At 45.3% G+C, this 23,505-nt stretch overlaps 1 protein-coding gene across 4 annotated transcripts in view; it reads right to left on the reverse strand.

Annotated features, from left to right (window-relative positions):
- The window catches only part of Rbfox1 (RNA binding fox-1 homolog 1), a 1,681,994-nt gene extending 1,667,394 nt beyond the window's left edge, over positions 1 to 14,600 (reverse strand). For 3 of the 4 annotated variants that reach the window (XM_036197534.1, XM_036197530.1, XM_036197528.1), the window contains exon 1: positions 14,568 to 14,600. The gene's annotated coding sequence lies outside the window, so the exon portion shown is untranslated. The remainder of the gene's footprint in view (positions 1 to 14,567) is intronic. The other variant, XM_036197531.1, reaches the window with a different exon arrangement.
- Positions 14,601 to 23,505: the final 8,905 nt, after the last annotated feature.

Genomic DNA, 23,505 nt, shown 5'->3' on the forward strand with positions numbered 1-23,505 from the left:
TTATAATTATCAAAGATCTCTCCAAATATCATAATGCTTATTGCTACTTCCAAATCATGGTAATTACTAGACCTGCTTGCTTAATGTGTTAATAAAGGAAATAAAGATTCACTGATTTTTTTTTTTTTACTCTTCTACTAAACAGATTTCAGTCTGGTTTCCTTGGTGATCCTTAGTATTTAGTACTACGTCTTTGTACATTAATTTTATCAGTAGTGTGTAGGGGACATACTGCTACAGCACACACCTGTGAAGGTCAATAATAACTTTCAGCAGCTGGCCCTTTCCCTCCATCTTGTCGTGGAAGGGCCTCCCTTCTTTCCACTCCTCTGAGCACTCCGGGCTTGCTGGCCCAAGAGCTTACAGAAACCGCCTGTCTCCACCTCCCATTTCACCGCAGGGGTTCCAGGACCAGGGAAGAGTGTAGCTGTGTCCCCTTTCTGGGGGTTCTCACATCCCCAGGCTTCTGTGGCAAGTGCTTTTACCCTCTGGGCCGTCACCATCTCACCGGCATTGTGTTACCGGTTTTCGGTGTTGTTTTGTTTCCTTTTTAATTTGTTATTTATTTTTATTAGTTACTCAAGAGTTTCACACAATGTGTTTGATCATATTTTACTCCTTTCCCCAATTCTTCCTAGACCTACCCACTTCCACATGCCCTAATTTTGTGTCTACTCCCTCCCCGCCCCCTGTGTTTTCAACCCATCAAGACCAATTTGTGCTGCCCACATATTCTTGGATGGTTTTTCTTCCCCTGGAAGATGTTCAGCTTAAAAAAAAATTGATCCTGGAGTGAGAGGCACATGTCTCCCAGGTGCCCAAGAGCATCATAAGAGCTTAACAAGCTTGGTCACCTGGTGTCTTGAGGACCCTCAATCTCATCTACAAGCGACTCAGTCTAAGTCTGAAGGTTTGTTGGTGGTTGCTAAAGTGTCCTACAGTGGCTTTCTTTCTTCCTTTCTTAGCTTCCTATTATTTTCTGATATTTCATCCATGAAGACGATTCAATGTTGTTCTTCCTAAGACCTCTGTAGGTTATTATGCTTCTAATATGAATCACATGATCTGCTAGCTGGAAAAAAAAAAAAAAAAAAAAACAGATTCTGCAACACTGTAGAGGAGCCACCCTGTCGTCTTTCCGAATTTATCAACTCTCTTCCTCTGAATCTTCATGAGTAAGCTGAAAGCATTGCTCATCTGTCACTCCTTCCAGAATGCTACAAGAGGGAAGCCACCAACAGTGAAGCCACTTAATACAGACATGGATGGAATCCTTACTGTGTCCCTTACTAACCATGCCACTGTGGAAAAATAGTGTCACCTACTTGAACCACCAATGCCTTAGCTTTAGAGTGGAAAGAAGTGAGATGAGACAAGCTACATCATTTAAGTTGCCTATCAGAATCCTGGCAAGCAAGCTCAGGGTAGGGCTTGATGAAGCATAAGGATGAGAGCAGGGTGACCCCTGTCATCATTGTCACAACTCTCTTCCCCATGCTGTGCTAGATGTCCCATTCCTGTGGAATATTTATATGCCCCCCCACATCCTTAGATGCCCTGACTTAGGTGATACATTCCAGTTTGTGGTGTGTGGAAGGAAATGGCATCTCTATGTGTAGAGCTGATGAAATTTCAATAGAGAATCCCCAATCTCTTTCTGTCTTCTCCGCGTTAATGCTGGAGGTGTGAGTTAACACAGCAGCATCTGGGGTAGAAGCACTCTGTGCTCACTGACTGACTGATTGGCACACAAGAAAAGCCACTATGTGGAGTCTTCCAAGCCTCAGTGAGCATGCAATGTGAGTCAAAAACAGACTTCCACTGGTGGAACACTAGGACTTTAGAGAATATATGACTTCAGCATAGCCTAGCTCCTTTCTCTCTCTCTCTCTCTCTCTCTCTCTCTCTCTCTCTCTCTCTCTCTCTCTGTCTCTCTTGGTTTTTTATGACAGTTTCTCTGTATAGCCCTGGCTGTCCTAGAACTTACTCTGTAAACCAGGATAGCTTCAAACTCAGAGATCTGCCTGCTTCTGCTTCCCAAGTGCTGGAATTAAAGGCATGTGCCACCACCGCCTGGCTTAGCTTCTCTTAATATTAGTACAGCAATTTCCTCCCAACTAAAACATTGCATCATGGAGGAAACCTCTGTAAGACTCAGAGTTCTAAAAGGACACTTTTTAAAGAAAGAAATTCTAAAGAGAATTCCCTTCATGATCAGGAAGTAAACAACTGAAAAGTCTGAGAAAGTCTCTGAGACTGACCAGATGAACAAATTCCCTCCCTGCTCAAGGATTTCTAATCAGAAAGGATGTTGAGAGTGAGAGGCCATCTGAGATGCCTAGGAGAGGCACTCTCTAACCTGCTGAGATGCCTGCAAATTCTTTCAGTGAGCTCCAGGCTGCCAGGTTTTGTGAACCATCACCAATGCTGGGGTGGGTTTTAGATGATGCAGCCTCACCCATACTCCTATAAGCAATACCAATAAACTCACTGGTTCACCAAGTTGGACTTTGGTGGTATTATTTTGGTCTTTCATTAGTGCCTTATGGGGTGAGTAGACATGTGTTCACATCCTTCAAGAAGCAGTATCACAAAAAAAATAGTTAAATAATGAAACATAGAAACAAACAGCCCCCTTCAGAATGCAATAGCCAGATCTCTAGATCTCCCATAAGACACACGTGGAGACCAGCAAGAGCCTGCCATATACCTGCCAGGTCCAAAGGCTGCAGAAGAAGCCTGACTCTCAGCACAGTCTCTACAGACTCCAAAAACCACCTTGGCTCACCCACCAGGACAGAACAGAGGAAGGCCTCTTAAGACACTACACTTTCTGTCACAGCCCAGGTTAGCTAAAGCCAGAAGCTTGCTGTTTGCTCTCCAGAGATGCAACAGGCTCTGAGCTTCTAGGGGGCTTCCCATTGGCTGCTCATCTTTGGGTACTTGCATTGTAATGGGCCCCCAGACCTTAGCACAACTGACACCATGATGGAAGTACCATTCAGGTCTCAGAACCCAGCACATAGGCATTACCACCTGCCAAAAGGAGAATAAAGACCTGATCCATCAAAGTCCATAGTTCTGGGAAAGTCCTTAAATGTACTAACCTTGCTTTTTGGCTTCTGTAGTTCTGCTTCTGGCTAACTCTTCTTGCTAACTGAGCTGTGTCAACCCAGGATGTGGATTTTGTGCTTAAAAGCTCACCCTGAGACAGGCTCAGGACTGCACTCAGGTCCAGAATGACTAATGTAGTAGCCAGCTGGCTAATAAAAAAGACTTCCTATTGGCAAGAACCAGTGTCTGAGCAGTCTTCTCTAGTGGACACTTCACAATAGCATGTGTATTGGGGTACACTTGTTCATGCTGGCACATGTGGAGGCCAGAGGTTAACACTGGACGTCTGCCTCAATTGCTTCTCCAACTTATTCCTGAAAGGGGACTCTAACTGATCCTCATCATTGCTGTTAAGACTATCTGGCTGTAAGTCATCCAGAATCCTCCTATCTCCTCCCCAACAACACTGGGATTCTGCACTTTCCCCGCCACACCCGGCTTTTCTGTGGGTTCCAGGATCCAAACTCAGATTCTATACTAGCAGCTCGCTCTTTACCCACTGCTGGCTGCCCATGCCCAAGAACTCCAACCTGGGCAACTGCTGTAACCGGCCCAGGGACAAAGCACAAGATGTTATTAACATGTTTCAAATCAACATGTAAAACATGTCAGATATCTGAGTATTAATTAATATTTTTTGCAAACTAATTATATTAGAATGACGAGCCCAGAAGGAACTAAAAGAGTTTTCAAATTCTGTTTCACTCCTCTTATTTAAATGTCTGCATGGATTACCACTTTATTCAATTTCTAGTTTTTTTTTTTTAATTTACCAGAAATGATCCAAACATCACACTATTTCACAGCCATCATCATTTATTCATAGCTCAATAGAGGAAGCCAGTATAGCAATAACTCTTTTTTCCCCTCACTCCTAATTGTCATTCTGGTGAGAGAAGAGGAATGCGAACCTCAAGTCAAGGAACATTACTGCAGAGCATCAGCCACAGTCACCAGCTTCCCCCAAGCATGTCAGCATCGTTCATCATGAGGAGTTTGTGCTGAGCAATGCAGACTTCTACCCACAGGGCCTTGCAAGCCCACTCCTCCTATCTCAGCTTGTTCAGGAAGCAAAGTGCGTGGAGTCAAATACTAACTTTGCCCACAGCCGTATGGCCTTGGATAGATCCATAAACTCTTCTGAGCCTTGGCTTTATCGTCCATTAAATGAAGGTTATAGCAATACTCTCCCAAGTCTGTTGGAAAGAATAAAAGAGGTAATCCATATAAAATGCTTAGCATGGAAATCTGGATGCTCCAGACATGTTGTCTGTTTTCATTGTCACCATTGCAGCCACCATTGGGAAGAGACCAGCACCAGGAAGATAAACCTTCAATGTCTTTCACCCACATGTCCAGGTAGACCTTCATCTCTCTACTGCTATCCCACTGACATTCACTCACATACACAGCTAACCAAAGAAATCTCTTTGCTCCATATAAAAATGTCTTCAAAGCCAAGCATGATAGATATGCCTGAAATGTTAGCACTGGGAAGGCTGAGGCAGGAACACCATGAGTTTCAGGATTTCCTGGGCTACATAGAGTTCAAGACCAGATTATGGTACAGAGACCATGTTTCAATAAATAAGCAAAACCAATGATATGAAAGCTATTTCTAGTTATGAAAACATTCCACAGAGTATTTAAGCAGGTGTGTGGCTCTCAATGTTTTTTGTTTGTTTGGTTGGTTGGGGTGTTTGTTTGTTTGTTTGTTTGTTTGCCCTTGAATAGGTCATATGGGTGAGGTGAGTGGAGGACAGAAAGGCCCATCACACCCAAAGCCTCTTCAGGCCTCCTAAGGAACTTAAATGTCTTCTAGGTGATCAGCCTTTCATACCCGAGTGCCCACCTCTGTTGTAACTTACCTGAAGACACCTGTCTGTCCATCTGTGAGTCTTCTATATCACAGGCTCCTCAAGAGCCGAAAAACAGTGTGTGACTCATGTTAAGTCACCAGTGCCCTAAGGAGCAGCAACAACCTGCACTTTAAGTTTGTTGAGCAATGCAGGTCCCTGAGAAGTCCACTCATTACAAATATGCTGTGCACTCTGCTACCCGAGAAACCCAGCCCACTTGGCTTCCAGCCCCAGCCCATCTTACTTTTCCCCAGCTTGAGCTAGGATGTCTGTTCTTTTCTTTGGTGTTCTGTATCCCTAAATGGATTCTCTTCATTCTCCCTGACACCTTGCAAATCTATTCTTCTATGTAAGTTTTCAGAATCAAGAAATTTACCTCCCCACCTCTTAGACAATTTCTAACATCCCAGCACTCCCCATCTATCATCACTTCCACAGCCTTCTTGCTTCTTCTCCATGAAAGCCATGCTACCTGAGTGGATGCACATCTCCCTTTGCCATTGATAAAGCATGCTGAAGCCTTGAAATTATGCACCATTACAGAGGATGACAGGCCAGCACCTCCACTGCTGGGCCTCATTTGGAGGACTGACTCTGTGAGCTGCAGTTATATGTGCCTGGGAGCAGATCTTTTGATCGTAAATAGTCAGGAGGTTGGAATGTATAATGCTATGGAAATAAATGGTGTCAAAACCATAGGACATAATTGATGGTGCGCGAGCGGGTTTTGTGATCACAGCGTACTCAGGAAGTCTTAGCACAGAGTCAGCCAGGATGACTGGCCTTTAGAAAGGTTGACCTCAGAAGAGAGAGTTTAGAAGTGGAGCGACTAGGCTTTCTGTCAGTGTCCCAAGAAGGAGCCTTGGCTCCTGAAGCAATTGGGTGACTTCTGACCTTGCTTTCCAGGCACCCTGCTGGAGCCTGACAGTCATCGACGTGACCCTGACTTGGCTCCTATTAGCTCTCCGAATGAACTATGCTGAACTGTGGTCTGCTTGTCTGTAAAATAGGGACGATAGCAATGCTGGCCTCATAGGACTCCTGGGAGGATAAAGTGATGACGTACACAGAAGACGTGTGCAGTGCTCCCCATGTGCTCACACACTAGTAGAAGCCGGCTCTGGTTATCACTGCTCCTCTTCCTCAAACACACCCTTCTTCCTGTGGTAGTTTGCTTGTTGGTGAACAGATACATGACAAGAAGCACTTGAAGGTGCAAAGCTTTCATTTGGCTTATAGAGAGAATACAGTCCACTATGATGGGAAAGTATGAAGCAGGGATAGGAAGCAGCTGGTCACATTGCCACTGAACTCAGGTAGCAGACAGCAGATAGGAAGGAAGGCCTGCCTACAAAATCCTGAGACCCACCCCAGAGATCCATTTCTTCCAGCAATGTCCCACCTACTAAAGGCTCCATCAACAGTGCCACCAGCTGGGAGCCAAGTATTCAAACACATGAGCCTGTGGGGAGCACCTCACATTCAGACCACAATGTCCCAATTCAATTGTGCCAATGGCATATCCTCAAGTCCTCCCAGTAACCGCCCATTTTTTGCCTTTGTGTGTGTGTTACACATAAGTGAAGGAGCTCACGGAGGCTAGAAGGGAGTGTTGGCTCCCCTGGATCTAGAATTAAAGGTGGTTGTGAGCCTCTTAATGTACATGCTGGGAATTTAACTCAGGTCCTCTGGAAGATCAGCAAGCACTTTCAACTGCTGAGCCATCTCCCCAGCCCCTAGAGCCCATTTTCATCTAGAGTACAAAGGCAAATTCCACAGCTTCTCACTGCCCATTCCCCAACATCCTTTTAAAGGAAGTTCATGGGCTAAGGGGCTTCTGGAGACTCAGGATTGACACTTCCATTTGGCTTAGTCTCTGAGTTTGTCCTTGTTGACACTTGTTTCTTGTAGCACTTAGAACGAGTTATAAACACACCATCAAAGGTCACAATGAGTAGTGAATATTCAGGGCTGTGTGTGCAGCAGGTGAATGTCAGTGGCCTCTCATATACCAGGTCTTCCCTTCTGCTATCTCAAAAGAGTTGTAAGACTCATTCTTTACTCTCATTCTATTGGGGAGCACAAGGAAGGACGAGCATCATCTGCCCAACTTTCAGCACCTGCTAGGCTCTGTTCCTTGGGTAGCCTGTTATGGCTTAAATGTGAAATGACACCTGCAGACTCCAGTACTGAATGCTTGGTTCCCAGCTGGGCTTGCTGTTGGGGAGGCTGTGAACTCTAGATGGTGTGTGACTTGGTCCATAGAGATAAAATGAATCCCAGCCACTCTTCTTGCCACCAAGGCACAAGCTCCTCCACCACACCTTCTTTACCATGTTGGACTGCAGCCTCTCAGACTGTGAACCAAAAGAAACCTCTTCTCCTGCAAGCTGCTTCCTGTTGGGTGTTTGTCATCAATGAGAAAAGTAACCTAAACAGCAGCTGCCTTGAGTTTCCTCGTGTGTGCCATGTAGACACACCCCTACTCATTTTGAGGATGTTCAAATAACTCAGTGTCTGGGATGTATGCACAGGCAGTGACCGAAAAAAGCCATGCCAATCAATGCTGTTGACGTTATTAGGGGGGAGGGGTCTTCCTACACCTCTCCCTGGATACTAAGTCTCTCTGGGTGTGTTTGCTGAAGGGTCTCACTGGTTGGTCAGCATGTCCCAGAGGCATCATATCAGCAGCTCTGTCTTTCTGCTTAATTTTCATCTCTGTCAATTCTGCCTCCATTCCCCTTATTCTCTGTACACACATTCCTTCTGCTCTTTATTGGGGGAAAAAGACTGCCAGGTTTTCATACTTCTCTCTCTCTCTTTCTGTCTCTGTCTTTGTCTCTGTCTCTGTCTTTGTCTCTGTCTCTGTCTCTCTGTCTCTGTCTCTCTCTCTGTTTCTCTCTCTCTCTCTCTCTCTCTCTCTCTCTCTCTCTCTCTCTCTCTCTCCTTCAAAGTTATCCATATCCACTCTCCATCATTTCTTCTCTCCATGTTAAGGAAGACATTAACTCCAGGATAAATGTCTTCCACCCAATGGAAAGAGCCATACTCAAGAGACACAGTAACAAGCAAAGTACAGTGCCCCTGACAGTATTTTGGTCTCCCTTGCTTCCAGTACACTGGTGCCTGCTCTCAATCAACCCACACATCCTCTGTGGCCTATCCTCCAATAAAATGCCACTTGAAAAGTTGCTTCCAGACTCTTACCTTGCCTCTAAGCCAAGGACCCATCATTCTTTTGGCTCAAGTACCTGCCTTCTTGAATGGCTGTTCTGTCAAGTGGCTTATGCATCTTCCTGTTCACTTCTGAAGCCATACCCATCTGGCTTCTGCTTCCACCTACAATGGGAAGGATTCCCTGGAATACTTGAGATTATGCATTGACTGAATCTAGAACTATCAGCCTGGTCCTCATTTCCCTAAACTGCACTAAGGTATCTAATATGGCCACCTCATTCTTCTAACCCTCTTGTTCCATGACTTCTATGAGGATATTTGAGTCTGCATTTTTAGGCTCATTACAAACATTCCCCTTTTCCACTTCTTAGAAGTGTGGAAAGCCATTTCCCCACACTTGCTTTAATGTTTATTCCCTGACCTGATGAGCCCTTTCTCTTCTATGTCTTTTCTTGTATGCTTAAGTTTTCTTTGTTTGAGGACAGCCTAGCTCATCTTCAGTGCTCCCCTGAGGATCCTCTGCAAAAAATACCTCCTCTGTCTAGGCTCGCATTTGAACTCGGATCCAAAATGATATGGAGAGCACTGTGCTCTTGTGGGAATCCTGCTCCTCATGAACTGTCTGACACTATAACACTTCTTATCCAATCCTCCCCACAGGCTGCCTTTTTCTAAGGATGTGGCTGTATATTGGAAATGTGAGTGCTGAGCCTGGAATATAGTGGGCTATCACATTAAAGCATACCATAAAAGCACTAACCATATCTCCAAATGAGAAATAGGGCCTTTGAGTTCAGGCCAGGTGATTTTTCAGAACTCTTGGAATGTCCATTTGCACTAGATTTAAGGTCAGGGAAGATGATCAACATGTGATTTGGCAAAATGGGAGGACACCAAGAACGCTACTGTAAAAAGCCACTGACCTTCAAGGGGACCTTGTCCTTGAATGACAGAAGAGGTCATAAAACCCAATGTGAAGTAAACCATGCAAGGACATTCCTGCTTGGTGATGCCAAGAGATTATAAAATTGTGTTCTCAGACATGGCTCTTAAATGATTTCTTATTGTGAGCCTTGTTATTGTTGTACTTTAGACAAAATATAAAGGAAAAGGTTTGTAGGTAGAATTAAGTAATAACAGGGGCTCAGTTTGTAAAGTGTACACCTTTCAAGCAAGAGAACCTGAATTTGAACACCAGAAACCATTTTTTAAAAAGTTAGGTATGGGGTTGGGGATTTAGCTCAGTGGTAGAGTGCTTGCCTATCCAAAAAAAAAAAAAAGAGTTGGGTGTGTGGTGCATGTTCACCATCTTAGCACTGGGGAGGCAGAGATCAAAGGATCCTTGGAGCTCACCAGCCAGACACTCTTGCCTACTTGGCAAGTTCCCAGTCGGCAAGAGACATAGTCTCAAAGGCAGTGGACATCATTTCTGGGAAGTGACAGCTCTTATCTACACACACACACACACACACACACACACACACACACACACACACAGGAAACCATTCTTGAAGACCTGCTTGGTGCCAGGCTCTCACTGGTGTCACCCACTGTTTGCCCTGTTTACAGTTCATTCCAGACACAAAGCATTCTCTCAAAAGTATAATTTACTGAAGATTTGGTCCCCAGATGGTGGTGTCATTTTTGGTGTTTCTGAAAACTGAAGGAGGTAGAGTTGAGGTGGAAAATGTAGGCCACTGTAGGACACTTCCTCTGTCTCTCTCCATCACTCTCTGCCCCATGTTTGCCATGCCTCTGCCACATGCTTTCTCCACCATGATGTCTGTCCTCACTGTGGACCAGGATCAACAGACCATGAACCATGGATTGAACTCTCTGGAACCATAAGCTGAAAGACATCTTTTCTCCCTTAAGTTACATCAGATGCTTTGCCATAGACATGAAAGGCTAATGCACCATTCTGTGTGTGAATGACCACCATACTTTGCAGATAAAAGACGAAGTGAGTGATTGACTTCCATTCCATAAGGGGCCAGCTGTGAACTACAAACTCCTTCAGGAGACACAGGCTCCATCCCCTGCCACCCTAGTGCAACAGCTCACTTGTTCCTTATGAGAAGTGCTGGGCTCTCCAATGAGATAGTGGCCAGAGCTGGTCTGCTCACAGCAATGGCAGCTCAGCCCCTTCTCCAATAGAGGAGTCTCTTCTCAAGCAGACCAGACTTCTTCTAATTGGCTCACAGCCCCTGATTAGCTTCCTTGAGGCACAGACTTGAGACAGGGAAAATAAATGATTCCTTGGCCTGGAATAGAGTTTCCTTTTGAAAGGAGGAGAAGGAAATCAGTAGGAGGGACATTCCACCTACTTCTCCCAGAGGCGCTGTGATCACCACCTGTATCATTTGCCACTGCAATTATTTGGGCTAACAAAATGGTAATATCAATCAATCCAGTTCGACTGCTCTGCCCTCAAACAGAAGCTGTCCCATTTATCAAAATGGGTCTATAGTGCCATTAAACTATCAACAGGCGATCGCTAAGGCGAAGCAAAATAAAAAACAACTGTTAACTGAAAGGAAATAATTTTTCTTTTTTTTCTAATCATCCTGGCCAGCAGAGTCTTTTGTCTGATTGTCAGCAGAGCCAACGTGGGCTGGGTCTCAGATCTTTGTGTTTCCATGCAGTCTGTGTTTGAGAGGCCAACAGCAACACTTGCAATGCAATGGCTGAGCCCAGGTAACCGGGTTTCTCTCTCAGCAGGGCAAGCTGCGTAAGGATAAAGAGGGGGAAACGTGTATGCATTTGTGTGATAAAGCAGGCTTAATGATTCCCGAGGGGAAGGAACCTGGGAGCCATGCAGTTGCAACTTAGGTTCAAAACGGATCCACGCAGGGCCAATTAACGTGCAAATATGTATGTGCTGAACCTGCACTCCATCAGTCATGTGTGCGTGGAAATTGGGCCATTTATCTGTTATATTATGTATGTGACATCTTAGTTTGGTTCTTACAGGCTGCTTGGGGACAAAGAGGCCATGTGCTCTGCAGCTAGCAGAGGGAATTTAAGATAAATTCTTCAGCTGTCGTCAACGGTGCAAGGCACAGAATTCGGCTGGAAGATAAAGCTTTTCCGTCGGCAGGGTTTTAATGTCTCTCCATGGCCCGTGCGGTGTCTTATTAAAACTGTGTGTGGTGAGGGAGGGTGGCATATGCCGTGAGGAGTTATTGGCACAGACAGCTTGCTGTCATGTTTCCTGAGTCCGGATTTAGCAAACGTTATTCACATATTCGCTGTCAATCTGCAGAGAGAACAGAGAGCTGGTGAAGCCATTCACACTCTGTTCTGAGGGCTTGTAATTCTTTTTCTTTGCCCTTAACCCACATCTCTGCCACAGGTAGAGTCTGTTCTGCTCAAATTACAACTGTTTGTCTATATTTAAGCAAAAAAATAAAAAAATAAAAGTAAAAAGTGATTGGAGATAGAAAGGGGCCTCACCATCACTGATGCTATTACCATTGTTAGTCACCTACAAAAACACAAGAACATGCTGTTTGTTCATAAATTTAAATCTCACATTGAATAATAGTGACCACTTGCTTTGATGAACTGCCATTAGAAATTCAATTAAAAAGAGGTTCCCTCCCTACAGCAGTGGAAAACAAATATGTTTTGGCTGCAAGAATGACACTTTAGACTTCAAAACAACAGTTAGGAAAACAGGAGACACTGTCTAAAATATGTGTTCTACCTGGGGAAGGGAATCTCAGCAGATGAATGAATGAATCAGCAGATGAGTGAATGATGAACTGTGTTTGCTCGGAGGTTTCAGCTGTGTTCAGGTACACACACCCTTAATTCCCTCCATCCCTCTGCTTGCTCCTAATCCCAGCCTCTACTTCCTGTAGGCTGACACGTGGACAGGTGCTTCTCTACCATACCCTGCTGCACATGGTGTCCCGCCCAAAAGCAAGGGAACAAATGACCTCAGAATGAATCTCTAAAATTGTAGCCAAAGCAAATCATTCTTCACTCATGTCTAGTGTTTTGCCCACAGCCATGAAAGGCTATTACCTTCCTTCGCACCCCTTTCTCTCCTTCCCTCCCTCCCCTTCCTTCCCCCATATCCTGCCTTCTTTCCTCTCTCTCCTCTTCTTCCCAGTCCTCTTTCCCTTCTCTCTGTTTTCCCCAACAGATTCATTTCCTTCAGTTCTGCAAATTACACACTAGAAGCATACCCATCTTAAACATAAAACCCATACATTTTTGAACATGGGAGTTAGCCATACAACCAAACCCTAAAGAAGTTGTAGAGCACCCCCACCACCCAGAAGCCTGTTTTCTCGTGTATGCAAATGAAACCGGGTACATTCCTCCACTGAGGTCAGGTGCTTTCTCACTCAGCAGTCCAGCTCTGGGATTCATAAGGCCATCTCACATAGCCATGGCTGAACCTGGATTGCAGCCTTGCATTCCACTGCATCCTACACCATGATTTGCTTATGAACTGGCTAATGGCTCATGCCATTTCCAGCAAGGAGCCATGAGCATAAAACCTCCAAGAATATTCCTGCCTGCATCTGCTGGTGGACAGCAGCATGCATTTCCATAGCTCTGCCAGCAGATGCAGACTTGTCAAGTCCTTAAACATCACTTCAATGAGGACACAAAGTACTTCTGCCTTCCAAACCAATACTTTTTAATCAAGACTATAGTGATAAACGTCTTGACACAGAAAGCTGCTAGAAAATGGAAAAAGGGAAATAGGAAACATACAAGGGTTTATTTTTATTATTAATATTGTTTGTTTGTTTGTTTGTTTGTTTGTTTGTTTTCCATTGGCTGAATGTTTTAAGTTGTCCTGTGTGGTAAAAATGTGAGAGAATGCCTTAGGGAGGGGAAGGAGCTAAAAAAGCCTGAGAAGCAGGCAGCTGTCTGTGGTGCTGACCACAGGAAGCTGGCTTGTGGCCTAGTGTTAAGAAGTGGCCCTGAATGAGTAACAAAGTAGGGACTTACTGAACACGCCCTGTGCTCCAGGCAGTAACCTAGGTGGTTTACACATCATGGCATTCAGAGTTCAACACTGCACCCTGAAAAACATGGCTCAGATTCATTCCTCCATTGAATGAGTCTTGGAAAGGTTGAGTGTTCCTTAGCCTCAGTTTACCTGTCTGAGAAATGGACATTGTGACAGTGGCTAGAGTCCAAGATTTTTCTGAGTATTTTACAGCACAATATTGAAAACAATGGAAGCATTCCTGTAATACTGAGGACATGACAGGTATTTAATAATGGAATTATGCAGTGTGCTCCCTGCAAACGATCTGGGCAGTTACCCCCATCATCCTTTTCATGTTCTCAAAAGCCTCATGGGTGGAGGTGTCAGCAAGATGGCTCAGGTAGTAGAGGCACTTGCTGCCAAGCTTTACAATGTGAGCTCTATCCCCAGGCTCACATAGTGGGAGGGAGAAGTAACTCCCACAGAGTCTCCTCTGACCTCCACAACACAACTACAAAATAAGTAGGTCAACCAATAAATAAAATAATGTTTGAGTCTCTCTGAGGTGTGTACTGTTATTTCTATTCTGAAAATGAGGAAATAATGTGTTTGAATGTAACTTGTTCAAGTGATTGGTTTCAGGGTTACTGGGAAGCAGGTGAGAGTCATTAGGAACCAAGGAGCCTGGGACTCCTGGTCTCCGCACTATCTCTGAAGCTCTTGACCCTTCCTGTTGATCTCTGTGCCAATCCTCACTTCACTGTTCAAGTTCAGCACCGACCTGCACTGCTTATGTACCACACTCTTGTGAAACAACAAAGAACTGTCTTACGCATCAGTGCAGGTACTGGCAGGTCCACTCCTGAGTGCCCCCCTCCCATGTTTGTAGGGTCTTCCAGATCCCCCTCCATGAACTTTACTCCATAACAACCATGTGACAGAGCAGAGGAGGCACAGTTTTTCTTTGAGGTAGTGAAAATGATGAACAAATGGGTCCCCGAGACCCAGGTCACCAGATTTGATCTTCAGGTTGTGACTTGAGAATAAGAGAGGAGAGGCTCTGTGGATGCCCTCTTGAGATAGCCATGACACTACGGACAGTTTCCAGCCAGTGGACACCTTGCTGGAGACCCATGATCAACATCTACTAACATATTCTTCTCCTATGCTGCCAGCATCTGCCAAAATTCTCATCAAGCCCTGGAAGCTACATTGAGAAAAGAAGGACTTTCCAAGGCAAATAAGAAGACCAGCTTTGAAATCCCCACCACCATTCTAGGCTGCTCAGAGCATGCTCTGTGAGCAAGGTGTCAACCTGACCCAGCACCACAGAAAACATGCCACAGACAGCAAACGTAAACACCAGTCCCAGGGAGAAGCACAGCCAGGAAGTTCAGTTCACTCTAAAGAAGGAACCCACTTCAAAATGTCCTCAAAGACAGCAAAGCCATGTTTCCTACCTCAACTTGGCCAGCAGCAGGACTCACCAAAACCTGCACATTAAAGAAAAAAAGACATTAGTATCGATTCAACAAGAATGTAATTGCATTAATTGTCTTTCTAAAGGAGCTGGCATCAATAATTTGTTATAACCAGAGGGGCCTAGTGGACAACCTGCAAGAGCATGTGTAGACACACACACACACACACACACACACACACACACACACACACACACACACAGACATAGATTTGCACACACATATACACTCTTACTTAGAGAGACACATACAAATATACCCACAGAGACACAGACATTCACACACAGGCACACACACACACACACACACACACACACACACACACACTTCCACCAAGCACAGCCACAGCAGATCCCTCTTCAAAGTCCTGTGAAAAGGTGAAGAGGATAATTAGTGTTTGCAACACATTATAGTGAGCTTGCCAGAAGGCAAAAGGGGAAAGGCCATGTGAAAAGCCACACAGTGAGAGAAAATGAACACCAAGGAGCCAAAGGCATTGATGGCAATTCTTTTTCATTAATGAAATTTTTTAGGGTATTTTGTTCCTTCAGTTCTGAGCCAGCCTTATGAGAGGTACAGTGCCAGCAACAACTGCAGCCGTGTTAGCAAAATGCTTCACAATATTGTGAAGTAAGGAGTCCTGGAAGGCTTGTGCCAGATTCTTCATGGTGTTTTTCCTCATTTAACTCCCAGAACAACTTTTATCATCCCCTCTTCATAGATGAGAATACCAAGGCCTAGAAAACTTAGGTAACTTTCCCCAGGATCTGGAAGTTATTAAGTGGAGAGTATTAGATTTGATCCCAAGATAAAGGCACCTCAAGCTCCTACCCAGAAGCCCACATTATACCAGAAGTTCAGATAGAGACACCAGCCACTGAGTTCACATTAGCTTTAGTGAAAGGATTCTCTTTCTAGTGGTTAGTAGGATTTCATATGGTGTGTGTGTGTGTGTGTGTGTGTGTGTGTGTGTGTGTGTGTGTGTATGCATGTGTGCGTGTGCATATGTGCAAGTGCCTGTGGATATCAGGAGAGGACATTGGACCCCCTGGAGCTGTAGTTACAGGCAATTTTGGACTGCCATGTGGGTGCTGGGAATTGAACCTAGGTCTTCTGGAAGAGCAGCAGGTGCTTTTAATCATCTTATGTAGTTGATATACTGTTTACCCCAATAAACCTATCTGGGGTTCAGAAAACAGAACAGCCACTAGATAGACATAAAGGCCAGAAAATGGTGGCACACACACCTTTAATCCTAGCAATCTTAATTGCCTTTAATCTCTGGAGGCAGAGATCCATCCAGATATCTGTGAGTTCAAAACCACACTGGAAATAGCCAGGCATGGTGACACTCATCTTTAATCCTAGGGAGTGATGGCAGGAAGCAGAAAGGTATATAAGGCATGAGGACCAGGAACTAGAGGTCTTTTTAAATTTTTTAGGCTTTTAACAGTTCAACTGAGATACATTCAGATGAAGACTCAGAGGCTTCCAATTTGAGGAAAAAAGATCAGTTGAGGAATTGGCAAGGTGAGGTTGGATGTGGCTTGTCCTGTTTCTCTGATCTTTCAGTGTTTACCCCAATACTTGGCTCCAGATTTATTTTTATTAAAGACCTTTTAAGATTCCTGTTACAATCTGAGCCATCTCTCCAGGTCCATGTTATGTTGATGTGTTTGTATGAGTATGCACATGTATGTGTGTGTCATGTATGTCTGATCGCATTGATGTGTGAGTGTGTGTGTGTGTGTGTGTGTGTGTTGAGGTCAAAGAACATTCTTAGCTTCATTCCTTAGGCACCATCCACCTCAGTTTTGGAGACAGGGTCTCTCACTGGGACCTGGGACTTCTCAACCAGGCTGGACCAGATAGACAAAAGGCCCCAGAGATCCATGTGTTTCCACCTCCTCTGAGCTTGAATTACAAGGACATGTCACCATACACAGCTTTTTATAAATTTTAGATGAGTTTTGGACATCAAATTTGGGTCTTCATGCTCACAGTGAAAGCTGTTTATTGACACTTTCCCACTCCAAGGGATTTGTGTTTTCCAAGTCACTTCTACAAACTTTCTGCCTGCAGTTTTCCATACTAAGAAGGTCATATAGGGACATAGTGAAAAGGCAGCCACCTATAAACTTCAGCAACTCTTGTAAGGCCTTGAACTTCCAGCCTACAGAACCACAAGACTCCACTGCTGCTGTGAAGGCTACCTGTCTATGTGTCTCCATAGAAGCTGACTTGGGCATTGACTGGTACCAGCTCACAGCTGTAAATCCAGCAAAGGGCTTAGGAAGGCATGGTCCCTGACTTAGAGGACCAGCCCCCCTGCAGCTTACTGTATCTCAGCTCACCCTAGCACTGTCTCACCCACACTCACCAGAAAGGCATCAGCCCTCCCCAGAGCCATCTGTTCCAGATGGGCAGGGGAGCAGACATAGCTCCCACCCCACAGAGAATCTTTCATGTCTCATTATTTTCCCAAGCCAAAGTCTAGCCTTCAGGCTGACCTCACCCAACAGAGTTCATGAGCCATGGCCAAACACTTAATAGGCTGGGATCTATGGAAATCACCATGAGGAATAATGGTGGTCACAGACCAGAGCTATTCCATGCCTCCCTCCCTGCACAGCTCTGGAAGAGTCTGGGATGCTGCAACCATCGCCACATCACTAAAGTACAAGGAGATCCTTCAGCTACATAGGCTTGTGTGTATGTGTGTGTGTGTGTGTGTGTGTGTGTGTGTGTGTGTGTACACTTTTACTTTTCCCTGTAGTCCCCCAACAGCAGTAATGAGGGATAAATCTGACGTTCAACAGCTGCAGGTTTTAGGCAGACTCAGCTCCTCTCTCCACACACAAACAAGGGCAGCGCAGTCCTCAGCCGACCCCTCACAAGCACGGGCAGCACAGTCCTCAGCCGACTCCTCTTGTTTCATCTACTTCATCATCTGAGTGTGTTTCCTAACATTTTTGTGCATTTCTTGTTGCAAAATCCCTTGATCAGTCCCCCCAAATAGGCAACCCTGCTCTTCACAATTACTGCAAACACACACTAATATGGAGAAGCATGCACACAGCTCTTGTAACAAAGGCTAACATGATACTAGCATGATCAAAACACTATAGAGGCTAAAATGTAGGGTTACACACTCAACTACCTATAAGGGGACAAGATGATCAAAGCAGCTGAACTTATGTGGAACTAGAGATTTCCTACCCTAACTAAAGCCATTTGCAGCAGCTTTTAACGGGCAACATGTGGCTCCAGACAAATAAAGCCTAAGTACCCTAGAAGTGGCTGTTGAACATCCAGTTTATGATCCAGTGTGCTTCCAACCTGCCACTACGGGGAGCATGTGGCCCAGGACAGCTGTGAATGTGACTTGACACAACTGTAAACTTAAACATTCTGAAGTCTTATCTTGGCGACTTCTCTTCATAACGCTATTGCACAATTCTCAGTTGTAAACTTTGCTAGATGATAAAGTTGAATTGCAATGTCAGAATGCTGGACGTGCTTGCAAGCCCAATAAATAGGGATACATTTATACTTCAAAATATGATGAAACATCTCCACATGTGCTTGTGCACACACCTACACAGACACATGTGTGCAACACACACACACACACACACAGAAAGAAAGAAAGGTGCACTACACACTGCAGACATAAGACAGGAACAAATACTAACATAGCTAATGTCTATACACATTATCCATCCTCCCCCCACACAAGCGCAGGTGCCTATCTGAAAGAAGTCTATAGGGTACACACCAAGATGATGAAAGGTTCATCTCTGAAGAACAGCCTGGAACTTTACTGGGACTTGGTGTGTTCCTGAAAGCAATGGAAAATTTTCCTTTCTCTCAGTTGTTTGAAACTTTCCAACAGAGGGTTATTGGTTTATAAAGCTAAACCAACATTCAAAGCAATAAAGAAAACATAGCCTAACAATATTAGTAAAAGGCCTTTTAGGAATCCTGGGGTTTCTTTTTTTTAACCACAGAGGAGACAAATAAAAATGATTCTCTCACGTGATCCTATATCGCGACACACTGTACAAAGTAAGGCACAAAGTCAGAGAGATGATTTGGACAATGAAATGATTGCTTACAGTTATGGGCCCCTGGAATCCACACAAAAATGTTAGGTGTGGTGTCATGCACTGACGATCTCCAGACAGAAGTGGAGAAGGATGGCTCCCTGAAACTTCCTGGCCATCTTGCCCAGCCTACTTGGAGAATTCTAGAGAAATTAGAGACCTTATCTTAACAAGCAAGGTGGATGACATCAGAAGAATGAGAGCTGAGACTGTCTTCTGGCCTCCACATGCATGAGCATCTGTGCATGCACTCACAAGAAAACAGGAGAGTAAGACAAGTAAAGCAGTACAGAGATGTGGCACTTGTGGCCAACTAGGAAGATGCATGTTTTATTTATGACCTATGATTACACTTTGGATAAACATACTAAGAAACAAATGGCAAAAGGTGATAGATCTGGGTGTTCATTTCCAACGCTCACAGCTCAGGGCTTATTCAGAAAGGTACACCCACAGGCCGATGGCCTGTCTGTACCCTGTGATGGCTGAGAGCAGACCGGACACACCAGAATGAGCCACAGAAGCCAGTGGGATGAGGGCTCTTTAAAGGATGGCAGGCTGCAGCCCTTGGCTTTGATCTTGTCCAAGGCGGCAGCCATCAGAGACGGTGCAGCGGGGGGCTGATCTGATTAGAGACCTGCTGCTGGTGGGCCATTCTGCAGACCAGCACAGGGCACAGAAGGGACATGGGAAACTCCCAGCAGGACAAGAGGGAACGCTTTGTTCCAGCGTTTCTTTATTCCTTTAATCATTTCTCTTGCTCTCCTCCAGTTCCCGACTTGCCTTTGAAATCCCGACATGAAGGCTTCCCTCTTCTCTTGTGCTAAGAACTTGTTGTCCACGGTTCCATTTCAACTCTCACCCCCAAAATGCACTGCCATATCCTGTCCACAGACAGGGAATCCAAGACTGGGGACCGGAAGCCTTTACCTCACATGACACCAGGAATGTCAGAAGCTAGAATGGAACTCAGCTCTGACATTAGAAGAAACTTCAGGGCAGACAGACGTTTTGGCCCCAAAGATCCACAGACACCAGGGCTGAGTCCACTGCTTTTGAGGAAGCCAAGGTTCAACCAGTCACCTGGTCTCACTCCACATGTTTCTAAATACTGTCTGGGGCCTTAGCAAGTCTCTCTGTCACCTGGACCATCTATGCTGACAGCCTGTGGCACCTGTCTGCAGCCCGTGCACTTGTGGTACACAGGTCTCTTGGTCCCGCAGGACAGAAACTTGAAAGGATTGAAGTGTGGAGGAGAATGCTGGATGGAGCTCACTGTAAATAGTCCAGATACGATCAAAGAGACTTAATTACTTCTCTGGCAAGTGGAGGAACTGAGAGCTGAGCCCCAGCTTTGCACAACAAGAGATGCTGCTCTCTGCACAGCTTGGCCAGAAAAATAGACCCACACAACCACCTCCCATTCCTTAATGGAACGTTATTCCATTCCCATCTTGTTGACGGATATAGGGGCTGTGCTATGCCCCCATTCCCCCATGCTCCAGCATTCACTTCTGGGTCCTTATGACTCACAAATGCTACTGCATGTGGACTGCCAGGCAAGAAGACAGAATTATCACATCCCTTCTTAAGCCCTGGCATGCTGGGCCTTCAGATCTCTCTTCCCATCAGTAAATGTCACCACAGTGCTGAACAGGTAACCCTTTGCCTGTGAAGTCAGCATGTCACTTTAGCAGACCTTCCGGGTAAGGGCCCAGGAGGACATGATCGCTCGGACAGCATGGAAGTGATCGCTTCTGTTGATAATCATACAAATGAAAATGTTAAGTCGCCATGTCCTGGGGTCTGCTGGTAATCTCTGCTAGGCTGCCAGGCCATCTGCAGCTTAAGAGATGCCTAACAACAGCACAGGCATGAATGTACAAGCATGGTGGTTTCCTGCTTGCCTGGTTTCTTCAGCTTTACTCTCCTGTTTTGTTTTGGAAGGATGTCTCAGGTGGACTTAGAAGCCTTCAGCCACTCTCAAACCTGAGACTCCAGCCCTCTCCCATCTAGCTCAGGGTAGAAGTCAAAGCTCATGAATACTGCAAAGTCTGTCTTTTCCACCCAGCATGCTGGCCAGGCTTCACCAGTGGGACTAACTGGGGGATGGCATGCTATTTTCCTTCATTTCCAGTGAGAATCTGTGAATTTCCAGAGGATTCAAAGGAAGCCATAGAGGAGTTGGGTTTGAGATATGTGCCTAGTGTATCCAAGGGGACCAGCTTCAAGGTAATGTGACCTTGGTGTCAAGAGTTACTGGGTTACAACACCAGCTCTTGTCACCAGGAGAGTAAGACAACCTCCTGATTCATTTTGAGATAACAGGAAATGTCTAGCTTCCTGTCTTTGCAACGTCACATGAATAAAGGAACCACAAACCAGAAGGGGCTTTCTCCATGAACTTGAGTCAACTCTGCTTGCACTGGTTGAATCTCTGGGTGGTTGTCATTGGTATGAACATCACCACTTGGTGATCTGCCATGAAAAAGGAGGTGGGGCTTAAAACAGAGTTCAGTTTGGTAAGGAGACAAGTGCAGCTCCTACCAGTCAGGAGCTGGGTGACCTGAAGAGTCCCCTGGAGCCTTGCTTTGGGAAGCATTTCCAGTGGGAGGATTGTTAATAAGCAGCAGTCCCCATACAGCTTCTGCTATGATCTAGTATCCGCTTGTGGCCCAACATCCGCCTGTGGTCCAACATTCACCTATGGCACAACTGCACGGTCCAGCTTCCATGGTACCTGGTTTACCTTCACTGTTAACTTGGCATATTTGGAATTTTCTAGAAAACCCTAGAACAGGTTTATGAAGGTGTTTTTAGAAATATTAAACCAAGGTAAGAAAAAGCACCCTAAGCACAAGCAGCACCGTCCACAGGCTAGAATCCTGAAACGGATGTGGAGGAAAAGAAAGCAAGCTGAGCAGCAGTGTCCATTTCTCCCTGCTCCCCATTCGTGAATCCCTTTGACCAGCCGCTGCCACATACTCCTGCCTGTCACTAACACTTCTGCTCTCTGAGGAGCTGTACCCTCAAACTGTGAGCCAGAAATCAGTTCTCCTTCCTAAAATTGCCTTTGGAGGAGATTTTGTCACAGCAACAAGAAAAGTGACTTGTCTGCCTGGACACCCAGAACTCTGAGGAGGCTCAGAAGCCAAGGCCAGGTTCAGAGCATGATTGTGTCAGTCTGGTTGTGCTATTTATCGCTTTGGCCAGTGCAGGGACTTGAAGCAGCCTCACATTCTTTGGTGCACTGAGCATCGAGATCCATGTTCCTGACTCATGTCCAGTCAGGCTCTAAGATGAACTTAACCAATGGATTCTAGTGGGAGGGGTACTGCTAGCTTGAAGACTGGCCATGTCTACAAGAGTCACCCAGAGCACTCTCGGAATGTAAGACTAGTTACCCCCCCCCAGCAACCATCCTGGAGAAGCCACAGCTAGGAAACATGAAGCCAGTCCCAGCTGAGTCTGAACTTCTGATGTCTTAGGTAGATCAGATGCCCTGGAGCGCCCATCTTTCAGTTGAATGCTACCAAGATACTCCATGAGACAATCCAGTGTTGTGGCCCACAAAATCTTGAATGTAATCAATAGTTAGTGGGTTTGGAAGCTTTTTATTACACAACAATAGACAAACATACAGAAGGTACTTAGTACTGCTAAGCCTATAATTTTAGACTTGGAAAATGGAAATTATAACATTTCACAAGACTATTGTGAGAATTAAGCAAAATAACACATCCAAAGTGCTTGGCACAGTCCTGGTCCATGGTAAACAGCAGGTTCTGGGAGCCAGAGAGATCCTGAGCCCTCTGTGTGCGACCACATGCAATCACAATCACTTTTGTTTATTGTCACCCCTGGTCTTCAGAGCACCGGACCTGGTGTCCAGCTGGTAAAGTGCTTGTAGGCTGTCATGGAGTTAAAAATACTCATCTTTATCAGTCCTTACAGCCAGCAAGCTGAGCATCCTGCAGGAAAGGTGCTGCCCTTCTCTCTGTTTCCTCTCATTTGGAAATGGACACCAAATCCTGTCTTGCTTTTCTGAATAGATGTGGGGAGAACATGAAGCTGGGAATGAAGATAGAGTGGCAAGCTCTGGCTTGGATGGCTTTTGTGCAGTGCCTTTAATGAGCCCCTAACCTGGGCACCCAGAGTACCAACCCCACTGTACTCCAGATCACCTACGGGATGCTTTTTCAAAGCCTGGAACACCCCCACCTCTACTTTCTCATTACATGTGTATGTGCAAATGGTGTGCCTGCATATATGTTTACATATAGGTGAGTGCCTGTGCCTGTGCAGATGTGCATGCCCATGTGTATGGAGCCCAGAAATTGGCCTGGAAAGATGATTTGAACACTCTATCTTATTCATTGAGTCAGGCTTTCAACTGAACTCAGAGCTCATTGATTAAGCCAGCAAGCTCTCTCCAGGGATACCCTGTTCCTGCCTCCCAAGGACAGGGATTAGAGAAGGCCACCATGCCTACCCAACATTTAAGTGGGTCCTGGGGATTCAAACTCCTGTCTTTACGATTGTGAGGCAAGTGCTTTATACAGACCAAGTCATCTTCCAGCTCCTCTTTCTTCCATTTTTTTACCCAGGATTGGTTCTAAATACTGTGTTGCCAAAACTCAAACCAGATTTTTTAAAGTGTTAAAAAAGAAAAGAACCTGTTCATGGGTGAGATTCATCACCCTACTTCCATCCCCACCCTAACCAAAGTCTGTAGTGGCCAGGCAAATCCAATGAATACACACCTCTTAAAATTCCTCTTGAAAATGCACAGCATCTTTCTTGACAACCCT

This window comes from Onychomys torridus, chromosome 8, assembly GCF_903995425.1.
Source record: "Onychomys torridus chromosome 8, mOncTor1.1, whole genome shotgun sequence".
In the NCBI taxonomy this organism is placed as follows: domain Eukaryota; kingdom Metazoa; phylum Chordata; class Mammalia; order Rodentia; family Cricetidae; genus Onychomys; species Onychomys torridus.